Raw genomic sequence first — 16,641 nt, 5'->3', positions numbered from 1 at the left:
GGTTAGAGAAGGGGAAATGAATGAGACTTGGAGTAGTCAGGGAAGATATTTGGCTACAACTGAAAAAAAAGGTGTCATTTGGATAGACAAGGTTCAGTGTATACCAAGTAAGGTAAATGTGCACAGACAGAAACCACATAATGGGATATGGGCCCAGTTTCTTTTCTGGATCAATTTAATTAGAGGAGAAGGTAGACCTTAATAAGGAGTGAATGAAAAGGTGAGGCCAAATTGCTGACAAAGCTACAATGTAAAATCCTTTAGTGCCGGTTTTAAATCTGCGTGGCAGTTCCAGTAATTACTGTCAATTTGCCTATTGTGTTTACATGCATTAATTAGGAATCCAAATAAATCTCGTTTTCATGGATTTTTCTCCCACTCTGCTGCTAAGACAGGCATCCACACACTTTTTATAAAAGGAAGTTAACTACTTTTTTACTCAGACTGCTCCTCAGAAATAAGACAAATCCATGTATGAGTTATGCTTACTTTTTCTAAAGTAAATTCAATATTTATAACACAAAGAGTTTAATGGTACAAATTAAATTCTCAGTTGTCTCAGTCTTTCTTATTAATCCCAACAGTTTGAGTAAAACCACTGGGTAAAACCATTGAGTAAAACTACAGGTAGTATGTGCCTGCTTCATGGAAAAGAACCAGAAGAGTAAGCAGATTCTCACATTTTGAAACAGGTCATCTAGGAGAAACCACTAGGATTCATCAGGAAAGCAATAGGAAGCATCAAAGGTGGGTAAGGAGAGGGTATAGGACAACTTGTCTTGCTAGGGGCTGGCTAACAGCTGGGAGAAGCTCCTGGATGCAGTGAAACAGTAAGAGAGGAGCCCCCAGGGCTCCACTCTCTGAGATGAGATTTATGATTTTGTCTACAAGACAATCTCCCTACCCATGCAGGTCTCAGACCTAAATAGGGAGCTGCTTGCAGATTGCACCAAGACATTGTTCCAGAATGGGAACTTACGTGGAATCCCACAGGCAGCAAAGCTTAGAGCAGTATGAGCCAGGTGCCACTCTGAGAGCCTAGAAACTGAGAAAATGTGGGAGTACCTGCAGCCACTCCATGGATCTGAGGAGAGATAGAGGAGCCCAGGCATTGCCACACATCTCTGGGAAGGGCTCCTCTGCCCTGCTGTGGACAGCTGTTGAGACTGAGCAGGGAGCATTTTCCACCATTTCTCATCCATGCCGCCTGCCTTGGTAGGGCCTCTGATTGCAGATCCAAGGTGCCATTTTGAGAATTTGACTCTGGGTTGTGTCCCAGAGTCACTGGGTGTGTCCCTGAGTTTTGGCCTCACATGGCAGCAGCCCCCACTTAGCTTGGGAGGGACAAAGAAACCAGGCTCTCCATCATGAATCTAGGATGGTGCCCACCATCCTGCAGCTAGCTGCTGTGGGACTGACCCTTAAGCAAATGCACACCCCACAATTTCCCACCAGCACAGCCTGCCTGAGAAGGGCCCTGCTGTCTCTGATCACAGGCCCAAGTGCCATTCTGCAAGTTTAAAGGCAGGCAGCATCTTACCCTTGGGCTGAATTCAGGTTGACGCAGCCCTGCCTAGCTGAGTAGGGACAGGGAAGCCCAAGATCTCCTATATACACCTATGCCAACTCCCACTGCCTTGCTACAGGCTGCTGTGAGACCGAGATGCACTCCACCCAGCATCTTGCCCATGCTGGCTTGCCTGGAAGAGACCCCCTATCTCTGGTCATAGGCCCATGGTGCCATTTTGGAGTTTAAAGCTGGACAGCCTGGAAAGGAATCTGGACATGGGAATATTTCACACCCAATGTTATGGACGTAGCTGCCTCAGCTCCTAAGCATGAGCTTTTAGTCCAGATGAGCTGTAGAACAGCCAGTTATAGGTTTGCAGGGGGAGTACACCCTCAATAGTACTCTGCTCACCCTGCCTGGGTGCTGCACTGAGAATGTGGTTCATTTACCTCCCTTCACAAACAGGTTGTGTTTTTTCAGCTGTTATGACCTGGAAATCTCAGATCCTGGGCATCTGTATCATTGGATCCACAGCCAGTGCTACCTAGCACACACTCAAACTGCAGTAGCCTTGGGGGACTGGCTACTGCAGCCAGGGGAACCAAGGGTCTCCAAGATCTTGGGCATTTGGAGTGGGCCACTTCCAGCTGAAAGGAGAGTGTAGATGCCAGAGGGCTCCTTAGGACAAAGAGGACCTGGGCACCAGCACCCCATCAACTGGGGCCTTTTCCTACTCCTCCCCTCCCTCTTCCACTGCTTCTGAAATAGCCATGGCTATTTCCACTTAGGACTGGCAAGGGTTCCACAGGAAATGATTAGGTCAGGATACTTGGGAGCAGGTCCTCTGACTCTGACAGAATACTTATAATAACCAGGATTCCACAGAGCTTGGAGCTCACTTCTTCCTCTCAAAAAAGCCACAGTAAGTGCATTTGTGTGCCCCAAGGACAAAAGCTACCTCCTCCCCTGAGGACGGGTAGAGCTAGAAATCCTCTCCCTGAGCTACTTGTCTCTTCTAGGAGGACTCTACCCATCTGGGAGGCAAATCCCTGGCACAATCATACCTCCCCTACCAGAGTATATCAGCCACAGCCCACAGCCAGTCTGGTAGCCCTTCACACAGTGGGCTGCAGTTAGGTCAGTTTGGAAACTGAGAATCTGGGAGTTTTTGTTTTTGTGCCCCTAACAGAAACTGTTGTCAATGATGAGAGAAGGAAGTATGAGTGGTCTGCCTGCCCCTGCTAATCTTGTCAAGAGGGGCCCTTTCTTCCTGTGTCAGGCTCAGAGTTCATCCACCCGTCTCCTGTCTGAGCATTCTTCTGGAGCACGAGATCACCCCACTCCTCATTATCACATCCAGCACCTGAACTCAGGGAGGGTTGAGGGAGGGTTTACCATCCAAGTCTCAGTCTAGTCTCCCCAACTCAAGGAAGCCATGCAGGGGCCTGAGAACTGGGGATTATCAAATCTATTCCACCACTGCTAACACCTGAACTTTCTCTCAGGGGTCTGAGGTACAACTGGCCCAAATTGCCAGCAACACTACAGGGGGTACCTATCTGTATGAGCCAAAGGCAATATATCTCTTCCTCTATACACTGAGTAGGAGAGCTCCCAGCAGAGGAAAACAGGTGAACCACAAAGCTACCTGTTTTGAGATAAAAGAAGAGGTTCCAGATGGGAAGAAACCAGCATATGAATTCTGGCAATATGAAAAAACAGGCTCTTTTGACACTCCCAAAGGAATACTCTAGGTCTCCAGCAATGAACTCTAACAAAATAAAATTTGGAAAAGTCAGACATAGAATTCAAATTATAGGTCACAAGTAAGTTCAATGCAATTGAAGAGAAAGTTGAAAACCAACACAAAGAAACAAAAAAAATCAGCATATGAATAGAAAATTTACTAAAATGATAGATGTTTTAAAAGAAACATAACACTACTTCTGGAAATAAAGGAGTCATTTAGGGAATTTCAAAATACAGTGGAAAGCTTTACCAACAAAATAAACCAAGAAGAAAAAAGAATTTCAGAGCTTGAAGGCAAGGGTTTCAAATTATCCTGGTCAATTAAAAATAAAGAAAAAAGAATCAAGAGAAAGGAACACAGTTTCTAAGAAATACGGTGTTATGTAAAATGCCCAAATGTAAGAATCATGGGCAGACCTGAGAGAGAAGAAGAAACAGAAAGGCCATGGAAAACCTATTTGAGGGAATAATGGAGAAAAACTTCCCTGGTGTTGCTGGAGATTTAGCTATACAGATACAAGAAGTTCAAATAGCTCCTGGAATATTCATGGCTAATAGGACATCACCAAGGCACAGATCTATCAGTCTGGCCAAAGTCAAAGTGAAGAAGAAAATCCTATAAGCTAAGAGATGAAATCAACAAGTAACTTACAAGGGAGAACCCATCAGACTCAGAGAAGACTTCTTAACAGAAACTGTACAAGCCAAAAGGGATTGGACTTACATCTTTAGCCTTCTTAAACAGAATAACTGTCATCCACGAATATTGTACCTATCCTACAAAACTAAGTTTCATAAATGAAAAAGAAATAACATTTTTTCCCAGACAAGCAAACACTAAGGAAATTTGTCACCACTAGACCTGTCCTACACTAAATGCTCAAAAGTGCTCTAAAAACCAAAAGGAATGGTTGATACTCACCAGTGCAAAAATACTCAAAAGTAAAAACTCACAGCTCTTATAAAACAGTAACACAAAGGAGAATACAAAGCAACTAGGTGAGATTAATATGATGACTGGAACAGGATCTCATTATCAATATTGATGTTGAATGTAAATGGTATCAATGCCCCACTTAAGGTATATGGATTGATGGAATGGATTTAAAAACACAACCCAAACATCTGATGTCTCCAAGAAACTCATTTAATTTTGAAGTGTCACACAGATGCAAGGTAAAGGGGGGGTGGAAGTTCCATGTAAATGGAAACCAAAATTGAGCAGGAGTAGTTATTCTTATATCAGATAAAATAGACTTTAAATCAACAACAGTAAAAAAGAAGACAAAGATGATCTTTATATAATGATAAAGGAGTCAATTCAATAAGAAGATATAACAATACTAAATATATATGCATCTAACACTGGAGGTTCCAGTTCCATAAAACAAATACTACTATACCTGAGAAATGACATACACAGCAACATAATAATTATGGGGAACTTTAAGACTCCACTGACAGAACTAAACAAATTATTGAGGCAGAAAATCAACAAAGTACGACTAGAGTTAAATGGAACTCTAGAACAAATGGACTTAACAGACATTTACAGATATTCTACCCAAAAACTATAGAATATGCATTATTTTCATTAGCAATGGAACATTTTCCATGACAGACTATATCTTAGGCCACACAAAAAAAGTCTCAGCAAATATTGAAATTATACCATGTATCTTCTCAGCCTACAGTAGAATAAAACTAAAAATCAATTCCAAGAGGAAATCTCAAAACTATACAAATACATGGACATTAAACAACCTGTTGCTGAATGATGCTTGGGTCAAGGATAAAATCAAGATGGAAATCAAAAACTGCATTGAATTGAATTACAATGGTGACACAAGCTACCAAAACCTCTGGGAAACAGCAAAAGCAGTGCTAAGAGAAAGTATATAGCACTAAATGCTATATACATCAAACAGACGGAAAGAGGCCAGGCATGGTGGCTCATGCCTATAATCCTAGCATTCTGAGAGGAGTTGGAGACAAGCCTGAGCAAGAAAGAGACCCCATTTTTACTAAAAATAGAAAAATTAGCTGGGCATCATGGCATATGCCTGTAGTCCCAGCTACTCAGGAGATTGAGGCAATAGGATCTCTTGAGCCCAGGAGTTTGAGGTTGCAGTGAGCTATGATGCTACTGCACTTCACCCAGGGTGAGAGAGCAAGACTCTGTCTCCAAAAAAAATGAGTTGACATGTTTTCATACTTCAAACTCAGAGATGTCTTCCAATACCTAAATCATAATGTGTGGATCAACCAATGGAAGATCTGTACCAGATGAAATAATTAAAAACTGCAGATGATGGACATTTAGGCATAGAATTCTGTGCTGCCTAGTAAAGCCACCATAAGAAAATGCATATAATTCCATATATGGTAAATTGGAAAAATGTGCCATGCTTTTTGTTTTAATTCATTCCTGCTGCTAAAACAAAATACCATCAACTAGGTAATTTATAAATGATACAAATTTATTTCTCACATTCTAGAGGCTGGGAAATCCACAATCAATGTGCCAGTAGATCAGTGTCTGATGAGAGATGCTTTGCACTTTGTTGCTAAGTTCTCTAGAGAGGAAAGAGGCTGTGTAGGTTGTGTCCTAAAATAACAGAGGTAACAGAGGGCAAAAGGCACTAGGGCACTTCCTAGAACCTGTTTTATAAGAGCACTAATCTATTTATGAGGTCAGAGCTCTCATGACTTAATCACTTTCCAAAACGTCTTACCTCTTAATACTTTCTTTTTCTTTTCTTTTCTTTCTTTCTTTCTTTCTTTCTTTCTTTCTTTCTTTCTTTCTTTCTTTCTTTCTTTCTTTCTGTCTGTCTGTCTGTCTGTCTGTCTGTCTTTCTTTCTTTCTTTCTTTCTTTCTCTCTTTCTTTTCTTTTTTTCTTTTCTTTTTTTTTTTTTTTTTTTTTTTTTTTTTTTTTTTTTGAGACAGGATTTTACTCTGTGGCCTAGGCTATAGTGTCGTGGGGTCAGCCTAGCTCACGGCAACCTCAAACTCCTGGGCTCAAGTGATCTCCTGCCTCAGCCTCATTAGTAGCTGAGGCTATGGGTGCCTGCCACTACACCTGGTTAATTTTTTCTATTTTTAATAGAGACAGGGTCTCATTCTTGCTCAGGCTGTTCTGAGCTCAAGCAATCCTCCCACCATGGCCTCCCAGAGTGCTAGGATTACAGGTGTGAGCCACCACATCCAACCAATTACCTCTTAATACTACCACATTGGATATTAGGTTCCAAGGTATGGACTTTGGGGGGAAACATACATTCAAACCATAGCACTCTAGTGTAGTAGGTGGGTCTATTTTCCTGTTCAATTTCTTCCTTTATTATAACATTTATGAGATTCTTTGTGGCCCTGAAAACTACATAGTCATACTTCTGTCTAATAGCATATTAGATATATTTAAACTAAGGACAAAAAGCTAATTGATACTACTTATACTTGTCCCAGTTCATGGAGCAAACAGAAAGATAATGACTTGTCAAGAACTCAAATGTCAGAGCTCAAACATTTCCTGAACCAACATCCAGGCATTTTTCCCGCTGTGGAACTGTACGTCTTGCTTATCTACAAGGTATCGGGCCATTTGTATAAACCCATCCTCCAGTTCTTAAATGGTGAGATGTAGCCTGTCTATTCACATTAGCTTATGGCAGACCTCTTAGAACATTCTTATAAATGAATCGATTCCAGTGTCAGCCAAAAGCCTATCTGGAGACCAGTTATCTGGAGCTGCTAAACAAAAAATTGAGTTAGAGCCATATGGGCACTCAATTATTTTTGAGCACGTGAAGATTGTTTGCTCCCAATTCTTTGCACTTGTAATTGGAGGTAGCTCTATGGCCAACCTACTTTCGGGAGGCAGACAGTTGTCTATCTGCAGAGGGAAGATCATGGAAGAAGCAGAGAAACTTGTCAGATAGCATGGGAACAAAGTGGTTGTCAAATGCTTCATTTGTTCTAGGCAAATTTTTCCTGTTCATATCCTCAAAAGTTTATTTTTTTCAGTTTTACTGAACATTTTGTTCATCTTGATTTCTTTGTCAGTTTTACTTTTTTGAAGTCCTTATCAGATATTTCCTTTCTCTTCAAGAGACTACATCATTAACTTATACCTGTTTGCATCATTTTCACCAGAATTGTTTTGAAATAGAAAATCTTACTCCTACACCTTGGTTTGTGCCTTAAGCCCAGCCCTGCCTGCATTAGGAAAACCTGTGGAAGTCTCCTTCCTTTGTTCTCCAACCAAAAGTAACTATGAACATGGTGGCAAAGGGCACTGCCTTTTATTTTAAGATAGTTCCTCTTAGGTGTCTAAGCTCACCTCTAAATTTCTGCCCTACCTCCTCCTAGATATTCTAGCACAGTCCTCTGCACTACATTGTTCCTCTCTGTCTTCTTCCAGCCCTTCTCCAATAAGCTGAATTTCTCTTATTTACGGTACACACTATTCCCTCCTCCATGCACCCTCCCTTAAGTGATTATGTTGAGAAAATATAATTACAACCAAACTCTTCTCCCAATCCATAAATCCTCTCCACAAAGGTAGAAGAGAATGAAAGTAATATTATTTTTAAATAAGCATTAAATCAGAAAATAATGCTCATCAAAGGTAATCTGCTAGGACATTGCAAAGACAGAAAGAAACCTCACCGTTTTATATAGTTAAGTAGATACAGCCCATGACATATATGTTTCAAGGTAAACTATAACTAGTCTTTAAGTAAGAGGACTTGACAGCACCATTTGTCCCACAAAGTTGATCCTAACCATAACTGGTAATTGGGTTGACTATCTGTGTTAGCTAATTGGCTTTATTCAAAGGAAAAATAAACTTCTCAGATCTTTATGACAGAGGCAGTTTTGCAGGTTGAAGCAAGGCATCCACCAAAGTTAAGCGTCTACCCTCCCACTGAAACTGGGAGACAGGGGTGCTATCTCCCTTGGTGTTTGTTTACATTTCATAGAGATAGCTCCCAGGTCCTTGAGAAAGACATTGCTGTATCATAAAGCTGAGAAAAGGCCTATCTGGTCTTCAAAAGGATTTATATACAGTTTAAAAAGAGGAGAAGGAACTTAAAATTTCAAGTTTCTAAAGTAAATGCTCTAAGAAAAGGGATGGAGGAGAAATCTCTTCCCTTATTTTCTATGGGGAGAATTAAGCCTCTTATTTTTAGTCTATGTTTCTTCTTACAGTCATTCTTTTACTTTAGTATCCTTAATCTACCTAATGTCGTGATGTATAATGAAGCAGGAGGGAGGAGAGTTCTGGAGGCCAGTAATGAAAAAGCTTCTAAAAGAAGGGAATAGAGAGAAATCAGGAAGAAGTGAAGCTTGGACACTGCCCTGAGACAGGAGATAAATATGGTTCTTGGGTGTAATTCAGATACATTCACTGATAGTAATCAAGGAGTGATATGTTAAGTGGAGATTCTTCAGCCTCACATCAGGCATTCTCATTCAGTAAGTTTTAAGAACTTAAGTTTAGGTTCCAGAAGATAAAATTTAAAAAATTTTTCCCAAATGATTTTGCTGTGCAACCAGGTTTAGAAAACACTAACTTGGGGTATAACAGTGTGAGCATCTCTCTAATTTTCTCTTGAATTGGTCCTAGAGAGTTTAGCCTAAGATCTTAGTGAAAAGGAAATAGCTATAAATGAAACATACAAGTAGTTTGTAAACAAATAAATAAGCAAACAAGCATTCCATTTAAAATATTTTTAAATGAAATTTAAAAATCTTCTCCCACTGTGGAAAGGAGAGTATCTGCTGCAAACTATTCCTCCTTCCCTCCCTCCGACTTAGGGCATGGGGTTTGAGAGGTGGGCATCAGAATAGGATGCAGGGCTGCAAGGGAAGCAGATAAAAATGGCAACCACAGGAGTCCAGGCACAAGGACAGGATAATTCCAGGAAATGAGAGAGACAGAAGTGGGAAGGAGATTCCAGGAATTCCTAGATAGAAACTCAGATCATTCTGCCGTTACCTCACCTGCATCCTATTGGTTATCTTCTTTTAGACTCTTAGGTCTACAGTCGAAAAGCCAAAGGTGAGCGTACCACTTCTGCTGACAGGTGACTGACAGCAGAAATTAAGCACAGAGTTTGGCTGCTGAAGGCTGGATTTTCTGAATAGCATTTGAACCCTCAGGGTTGAGAAAATATGAATTTCTTAGCACCTGCAGGTAAACTGGAAAACCTACAAAAGATGTTTTCAAGATTTCCTGGTAGGTGGGCAGCACTGCTTGGCAGCAGGCTTCTGTCCAAAGAACAGATGGTCTAAAAGTAGTGTCTTAAGCACAATGGGGATGGGTGGAGAGATGAAGGGGAAAGATAAAAGTGCACGGGAATATTTTTATAAAGCAATATAATTTAATAAATAGCAAAGGGGACAATAAAAAGGATGTGATGTCTAATAAAAGGATTTAAGATGCAAGGTGGATCATAAATGCTTTGGGGAGCAAACCACAGGTAATATGAATCTTTTATATCCCTACCTAATAGAAATATATCCATTCAAAACCACAAAATTGAAGTAAATATGAGCTCACATCAATGTGGTAATAAAAATTAAAAAAAAATGGGAATGACTATTATTCTCTAATGACATTTAGCCTCATATGATAATTATCAGGAAATTCAGTTTTTCAAACAATGACATCATGTTGAGTAAATTCCATATACAATAAAAAACTGTCATTATCGAGCACCTACTGTGTGCCAGGCAGGAATGCATATTATTTCAGAAATGTTCAGAATAATCCTAAGAATTACATATTTTATGTATATGGAAGTTGAATTTCTGAGACATAAATTGCCCAGTTATACAACTAGGAGATGGTGGTGACAGAATTGAAATTCAGGGCTACTGGACACAGAGCCCTTTGCATTTTCCTACTGGTTTCTACCATAGATTCTGTGGATTATGTTTCCCATAGGCTTCTACTCTATAATTGAATTCCAAATACTCAGGAGACTGAGAGGCACTCTGAACAGTCTTTTTCTCATTCAATATGCAATCCCTGGATGACATTAACCTTCCAATTATCTGCAAAAGGGGGATCTCTCATGCTAACCTCCAATTTTCTATTAAGTCAATGGTCTGTAAGTTTTTTCTATAATGTAGAAATGGGGGATCCGTACAAAACACAGTATCAATATGTAGGTTTATTTATAATTTTATATGAAAATATACAATATTGTATATTAACATATTGCATACATTATAACATTAATACAAAGATAGAATAATTTTTAAATGAGATGAAAAGAATACTATTTTCCATATGTTTTCAGTACTTTTAAGTTTTATTTTTTATTAACATTTCCCAAATATGTTGAGCATGATTGAATATGCTGCCTTATTTTTTGAAAGCTTGGTTTAATATTTTGTTACACAATAATTAGAGTCTATATAATAGATCAGATTCTAAGTCCAGTTTATTTTGAGGTATCTTTCACTTGGCTACAGCAGTCATTGAAAGCAAATATTCAACTAGTAAATATCCATTTTCTCTGATTTCAATCAGTTGTCATTGAAAATATGTTAGACTGTGTTGCTTGTTTATATTTTTAAAAAGTGGGTTTGAGTAGCCACTAAAATATGAAATATTTTTAAATAGCTTAGAAAATTCTGTTTCTAAGTTTTTTAAATGTGCATGCGTATGCATATATATGTGACTCTTTATCAATAGCACGTTTATTATATTTATTACTGAAACAATGAAAAGATTTCCAAATGTCCATTTTCGATGGAATCTTTCCATGGTACAAGAGGCTGTTATTTTTTTCATTTGCTGTTAATACAAAACTTACATGCGGATAACTGTGAATGTATTTGGCGAACCCTGTCAGATCTGAGTAGATGATCATTGTTTTTAACTATGTATTAATAATATGGCTGACAAAGCTCCTAATAGTATAAGTGTCAGCTCTGACACTTTTTTGCTATGTATGTGTACTTATATTATTAGTATTTTTGAACTATAGTCTCCATATTAATATTTTTAGGCCTCTTGTCCATCTCCTAGGGTACATTTAGTTAAAACTCAATGATAAATTCTGTAAATCTATTTATCCAATGTCACGGTGTGGCAGAGCCCTGATTAGACACATGAGGGTGCCACCATCAGCTCATGTTTGGTATAGGACTAAACTATTGGTGCAGGAAGCTGTACCTGATACATCCTAGTACATGGCACAGGGACCACACCAGGCAGCCAGTGCCCATTCACAGGTGACACTTAAGAAAGCTTAATTCTTTTTAAGAAAAAATACAAGTAGAAATTCTAATATTTTCTTCTCACACCATAATCAATGCTCACACCCCTCTCCGGAGACCAAGAGACAGTGTGCAACTATCTAACTAACTGCCCTGCCAACACCCCGAAACACCTTATACAAAAGAGAATACTTCTCTTTCTTTTCTACCAAAACTCAAAACTCATCCCTTTCCAATATTCCTATCTTTAAATATGAAAGTAAAAATGTCAATAATCAAGAAACATTAATTGAGCACTTACTAGGTGCCAGCACTGTGCCAGGCAATATAATGAAAATTCAAATGAAAATGTCAGTATCCTTAATCCACAATATATTTTCATAAACTAGTAAGAAAAAAAAGTGATGATTTCCTATAAATATATTAAAAAAGATTTGATTTCATTAGTAATCAAATAAGGATAACTTTTGAAGAAAGAAAACTTGATTTCTCAATAAAGTTGCACAAGATATTTTCAAATGGCAATACCCTATATTAGCAATAAAAGAATGCCCTTTTTGGAAGACAATTTCAGAATATTATTCAAGGATTCCAGTAATGTTTGTGCCATTTTAAACTATGATTAACAATGTCACCTCTATAAATTTATTCTAAAGAAATAATCATAGATGTCCAGAAAGATTGATTTAAAAATCAGTCTAGTAAGAAGTTGGAGACAATTTAAATGTCCAACAATAAAAGATAAGGTAATCAATTGCTGTGAATTCAAAAGATGGGCAACTATGTGATTATTAAAATTAGATTCTAGAAGAATATTTAACAATATGGGAAAATGCTGTAATTTTAAGTGAAAAAAGGCAGAGTATGAAAGGATATGAAAGGTGATCTTGATTTTGTAAAGACAAAAAATTTCTTAAAAAATATAAATAAAAGGAACATACATTTTTTAATTTTTTTTTTTGAAACAGAGTCTTGCTCTGTTGCCTGGGCTAGAGTGCCATGGCGTCAGCCTAGCTCACAGCATCCTCAGACTCCTGAGCTCAAGCAATCCTTCTGCCTCAGCCCCCCCAGTAGCTGGGACTACAAGGATGCACCACCATGCCCAGCTAATTTTTTCTATATATTTTTAGTTGGCCAATTAATTTCTTTCTATTTTTCGTAGAGACAGGGTCTCGCTCTTGGCTCAGGCTGGTTTTGAACTCCTGACCTTGAGCTATTCTCCAGCCTTGGCCTCCCAGAGTGCTAGGATTACAGGAGTAAGCCACCTCACCTGGCCCAGGAACACACATTTTTAACAATGTATATGTCTCTAGGTAATGGGGTTATGATTGGTTTCAACTTAATTTTTCATACACTTTCATATTTTAAAAATGTCTACAACATATTTATATGTGTGTATGTGTGTGTATATATAAATAAAATAAATACATACACATATTCTATCCACTGTAGACATTTTTAAAAATATGAAATGTGTTTGGGTTATTATCTATGATATACGCCAAAGCAAATCTTATACATATGTGCATATAGGGTTCAACATAGAAAAACCCGAATAACAAATGGCCTAAGCAAGGCAAATGTTTATTTCTTTCACTTACAAGAGGTTTAATTTTTATTTATTTATTTTTTTGAGACAGAGTCTCACTCTGTTGCCCGGGCTAGAGTGTCATGGCATAAGCCTAGCTCACAGTAACCTCAAACTCCTGGGCTCAAGCGATCCTCCTACCTCAGCCTCCCCAGTAGCTGGGACTAGCATGTGCCACTATGCCCGGCTAATTTTTTCTATATATTTTTAGTTGTCCAATTAATTTCTTTCTATTTTTAGTAGAAAATAGAAACTGCTCAGGCTGATTTCAAATTCCTGACCTTGAGGGATCCAACCGCCTCAGCCTTCCAGAGTGCTAGGATTACAGGTGTGAGCCACCGCGCCTGGCCTCTTACAAGAGGTTTAGAGGAGATATTAGTAGCATCAGAGCAGTGACCCAGCTCAACTAGTGGAATGCGGGTTTTTTCCTCAGGGCATACCTCATACCCAGTTGAATCAGCTCCTTGAGGAGCTTTCCCAGAAGTCCCACCCAACAACATCTGAAGGCCACCACTATCTGCAAGCTGAGAGCTGGAGTTTATACTTGGTTAAGGAAAGAAAACACTCTTATCAAAGAACAGCTAGCAGATCATTGAAAGGCTGCTAAATTATGTCATGGAATCTTTGAATTCCAGCATACATTGCTGCTCGGAGTAAATTCCAGGTTTTCTTCTAAGGAAATAGGAAAGCATAGCATATGAGTAGGCAATTAGCAGGCTATGCTATGCTTGTAATAAAATTGTCTTTTATATTTTTTTTAAAGTGTGATGGTGGCAGAACAAAAACAACAACAACAAAAAGAATCTGCAGGAGAGAAAAGGAATGAAGTAGAAAATAAAAGATACAGATAAAAAATCAAGAATCACAAAAATAAAAGATTCTTCTGACACCCATAAGAGGGGAAAAAGAGGGCTCAACACAGATTCAACTATAAGTAATATAACATTTTAAATAGACCCCATTTCACTTTCCAAAAAAAAAAAGAACTGAAAGAATAATGAATTGAAAAAGAGAGAAATACAAGATGGACTACAAATCTCGATATATTGTTCACTCTTTCTTATCTCTTTCTAGAATCCAGAAGTTAAAGTGAATCTTGGAAACGGAGTAAGTATTGGCAATTATAGTCTGGTCCTTTTGTTTCTCCTTGTGTGAAACAGAGAAGGCTGGGATTCCCTTAGTGTGTAATGTGTACCTGGAATACTTCAGTGCTATCCATCCTCCTACTCCATGAGTTTAACATTTCCATACAATACTTGCTGCTAAATACATTTCTTGCTTTTCGCATGGATTCGCTCCATAAACATGAGTAATATTTAAATGTATGTACAATCTTAAAAGATTATAGATATAGTTATATGTACTCTGGCCATAATGAGCCACCTTCACAATAATCTCAAGGGTTTATTATAAAATTATCTAAACAAAAGAATTTTAAATTTATTTTGAAGTTAAAAGCTACACTTTGTATCAGGCACATACTTTTAGAAAATTTGGAGCACAGGAAGTAACAGAAAGTCGTAAAACCAAGTAAACACAAAGGATTATCCCAGTTTATATAGTTAGCTGAAGAAATCAAAGGAAATGCAAGAACTTTCTATGTAAATTGTAGATTAGCTAATTGTCAGACTTTAGCATTTCTGTAAAAACAATGGCCAAAAAATTTAAAGAGAATTGGATGCCTGGGCTTAATATGTAACTACAATGTTTATTTTAAAGAGAATAATTATTAATAGAAGATGCTCAAACTTAGTACATGGATATCCTCTACTTCTTCAGGACCGAAACTGAATATGTTATAACATTTCCTTCCACGCCATCCCATTGATTTGTATTTCTTTTTCTTTCTTTCTTTTCTACGTGAGAAGCACAAAATTGGGTACATATTTGCAGAGAACCTATTTTGTAAAGGAAATATAGAACTAAAAAACTGTCTAAATAGTTGCTAACATTTTCTGTTCAATAGAGGTTCTCCACTCTGTCCCTCTATAAGTGAGAGCCCCTTCCTGTTCCATTATCAGAAATCCCTTCCTACCGCAGAGCTATTCTTTTGATTCCAAGCAATAGGATGTTGATAATCACAGGAATTTAATTCCCCTACTTAACGTCAGTAGTAAATTTGGTTAAGGAAAGAAAACACTATTATCAAAGAACAGCTAGCAAATCGTTGAAAGGCTGCTAAATTATGTCATGGAATCTTTGAATTTATTATTGCTTTACTTTGTACTGACTTATTCATCTGCGGTACCAGAAAGCTCCTAGTTTCTGAATGTTTCTTACCTGATCACTCAGAATCATGCAATTGAACAGCATTTATCAGAAAGCTTTAGGCATATCATGCAACATTGGGAATTTTACCAAGAGACTTCTCTTTAAATATGATCCATGACCTCTGGGAAAAAAATTGTTAATGTAAAAATAAGAACTTGCTAAAAATTTAAACAGAGAAAGAACAATTTTAGCAGCTGTCTATTGTGTATTAATCCTTGTCACAAACTGTACTAAAATGTACTAAACAACTCAACAAAATAGGCACAATTATTATCTTCATTCTGCAAATGAAATAATGAAAGTGGTAAAATGATGGGCTCGACATTAGAAAATAATAAATAACACCAGTTTCAAACATAGCTTAACAACATTGCCCTTGGAGCACAGTGGGCCATAAAAGACCAAATTATCAAAATTGTGCATCAATGTGGCACAACAAGTATAATTTGTTTTAAAATGTGAAGTTTATATGGATTTGTACTGTAAATATGAAAACATTTTTATAGGTATATGCGCAAAAAAAAACAAAAAATAAATAAATAGTAGGTACTATTATTATTATTCCTGTGCCTATAATTTAAGGGACAATTGAATTATATGGAGAGTGAGAACAGGCAGGTTTCTTGATTGGGTATCATTCTCTTCATCTGAAACTGAAGCCTCAGATCCAAAATACATGCTTTTTCCCCTCCCCTCCCAACAGGCGAAAGTAGGCATCTGGAAGTTATCCAGCCCTGATTGTACCCCCAAATATGCATAAAAATTAAAATTAATCCTCATTCTTTACTATGCGAGAGCCACATATGAAAATGCCAGCAGTTAACGTAAGAAGCCTTTTGCTTTCCTCAGTCCTCCTAATTCTGGACTAATTTTCCCAAACCTAGGAACGAAATTCCTTAGGAGTATAACCCCAGCCGAGGTATCTCTCACCTCCTTGCCTCCCTGGATAAATCCTGGCTGTCTCTATTGCAATGTACCACAGTCTGCTTTGCAGAGTAGCTAACATTAATCATACACAAAGCATCAGGAAAGATATATGAGAACATAGATGTCAGCTCTCAAGGATTAACTATGTTCTTCTGGATCTGAAGGCAGCTTTACTGACAATATTTAGGATACAAAATATAGGAACAAAACTATACCCAACATTTTCAAATCATAACATTCATCAATAATGTAAAAAAATTTCATCCACTTTAAATATTCTGCATAAATCACCCTTAGTGACAATTTCCAAAACAAAAACAAAGGCAAAAATGTAGCCTCTAGTCTGAATTTATGGTTTGT

Source organism: Microcebus murinus, chromosome 5 (assembly GCF_040939455.1).
Source record: "Microcebus murinus isolate Inina chromosome 5, M.murinus_Inina_mat1.0, whole genome shotgun sequence".
In the NCBI taxonomy this organism is placed as follows: domain Eukaryota; kingdom Metazoa; phylum Chordata; class Mammalia; order Primates; family Cheirogaleidae; genus Microcebus; species Microcebus murinus.
The sequence above is the reverse complement of the archived record's forward strand: the minus strand, read 5'-3'. Positions refer to the sequence as shown.